Here is a 2,473-nt window from a genome sequence, read left to right on the forward strand (position 1 = left end):
AAATAAGCTACTATAAGGAGCCTAGGGAATGGGAACAAATTGAAACTAAAGACACTAGAAAGTCTCACTAAGAACGTACATTAATGATAAAATAATTTAGAGCCATGCAAGGAAAGAGTGTTCTGGGCAGATGAGAAGAGAAAAAAACAAAACAAACAAACAAAAAAAAAAACAACAAAAAACAAAACAAACAAACAAAAAAAAACAACAAAAAAACCCCCACATTTGCAAAGGTTCTGATAGAAGTAAGGTTCTTAGGTTATTGCCATGCTAGGTATTAACAGCTAATTAACTCACATTATCTAAAATTGTCCAGCTATTATTGTACCTCTGCCAGGATATATATAGTCAATCATTTTATGATTCAGCCTAAAAGTGAAAATATGAAAGTTGTGTGTGTGTGTGTGTGTGTATATATTTCTATTGATAAATTCATACCTGACACAAACTCACTATACTATCTTGTTAGTGAAGAATTTATGTTTTATGAATGAGGCATACCCTATTCTCAATTGAACTATTTTCCCGGTAATATCTTTTTTTGCCATATATCTTTGAATAATCTTGAAACTGTTTACTTCAAGTAGCTTATTTTGTTTATTTTATAAAGATGACTTCTGAGATATTTTGTGTCTCAACTATTCAGCTATAAAAATAGATTCAGTTGATTTTTTAAAAAATATATTTAAATAGAAAAGACTTCTGTCAACAAATTTTCAAATAATATTTTGAAACACATCAATTTGGTCCATTTAATTTTGCTTGTTTGCTTCTTTTTAATATAAATAAATAAGCTTAAATTTATTTACATCTTCTGATAAAAGTTGAGTGCTATTGCTATGACGTGCTGGTTTGGTCAACTTATTCTATTTGTCTTTTATTTTTATGGTTATGTTTTATTTTTTATCATTAGCATATTCATTGTTACAACTCATAATTTTTCTTTATTTTACTTGTCTTTTAATCTGATCCACTTTGCTCTAAAATACATTCTTTTTATTTTTTAATCATAATTGTCACTAGACTGCTTAATGTTTTGATGTTCTTATAAGACTTTTTATGAACAATCTGATACTCTTTTGAAGTGGAGAGAGGTATTTTCATTTTGCATCAAGATTAATAAATCTTTTAGCTACAGTCTCCATCCTGGCACACAAGATCCTGTACTCACCAAAGTCAGCATTGAAGCTATCCTTATAATTCTGGTGCTGCTCATGGGAAACATTAGCAATATATTTTATTATATAATCTGAGATTTCAATTTTTAAAGAAGGCTCTGTAGAAGCAAATAACTCATTTAACTACATTGGGATTCAGACTGTAGTTATTTAGCTTGACAATTTCCTTTTCACTTTTAAAATCTTTCTCATTTTCCTCAATAGTCTAAAATTCATGCATATTTATTTGGTTTCTCTCTCTAGTGTTTTTTTGTTTGTTTGCTTTGTTTTAGAATTTATGTGAAGCATCATATGTTTTTCCTGTTAAGGCTTTGGACATTTTAATAGAACTGAATCAGAAGATAAGTTTCCAGAAATGTTCTAGAAATGTCTTGCTGGTCTTGCGGGTCCTCAGAGATGACACCATTTTCATTAAAACTGTCAGCAGGTGCGTTTTGTGTCCCATCACCTTTTGGTGTGCTGGGGAAATTGGAGTACTGATTTATAATTGGAGGATGATTTAAGATGGGCAGATGGGTTGAAGTTAGATAGACGTGTTAGGACGGAGATAGGTGCGGTTGCTGGCAACACTGAGAAACCTGCGGTAGATATTTCACTGGCAAGATTAAATTGCTATTTAATTTTAGCTGTGGTCTCTTTTTTTCAGGCAAAATACTTGAGCTTTAATATTCATTATAGAATCAATGAAATCCAAAAGCTGTTTTAATAAGAGAATATATAGGATCTCCACTAGAACATGCAGCAACTTTTGAATGGCTGCAGCCTCTATCCCACGGAGACAGATCTAGCTTTCCAGAGATCAGAAACTCCTATGACTGTCTTTTTAGTTGTATTCAGGCCAGTCTCTCTGAATCTCTTTAAAAACAAACATAACTCCTTAAAGTACATGAAAAGTTCTTAAGATTCCAAATGGCTACTTATTGCAGACTAGTTCTGAGGGTGTTGGTGTCTTTTGGACAGATGCCAACTTCCTGCAGCGGAGCAAGAAACTCAGGCCTCTCCTAGGCTTGCCCTGCTGGTAAGTGCATCCCCTGTCACTGTGGCTGCTGAGAAACACTGCTGTTCATGTGTGTCTTCTGAAATGTATTTGCAGGGCTCATGGGTAACTATCTTTTACTCTCAGGCACCATATCTGGATTACATCCTTTGAATTTTCAACCTTTTCCTACTTTCCTACAAAGTGGAATAGAGGAAAGGAGGATGGGGAGGAAGGTCAGGGATAATTGGGTGGGGGACATGAGGTATAATCACAATTTGTGGTAATGGGAATGCTGCCAGTATGGATCTGGCCATCA

General features: G+C 33.7%; 1 pseudogene; it reads right to left on the reverse strand.

Moving 5' to 3' along the window:
• Nucleotides 1–1,003: 1,003 nt before the first annotated feature.
• On the reverse strand, nt 1,004–1,714 carry LOC103607290 (annotated as a pseudogene).
• Nucleotides 1,715–2,473: the final 759 nt, after the last annotated feature.

The sequence above is a fragment of the Galeopterus variegatus genome, unplaced genomic scaffold (genome assembly GCF_000696425.1).
Source record: "Galeopterus variegatus unplaced genomic scaffold, G_variegatus-3.0.2 Scaffold7308, whole genome shotgun sequence".
Lineage (NCBI taxonomy): Eukaryota > Metazoa > Chordata > Mammalia > Dermoptera > Cynocephalidae > Galeopterus > Galeopterus variegatus.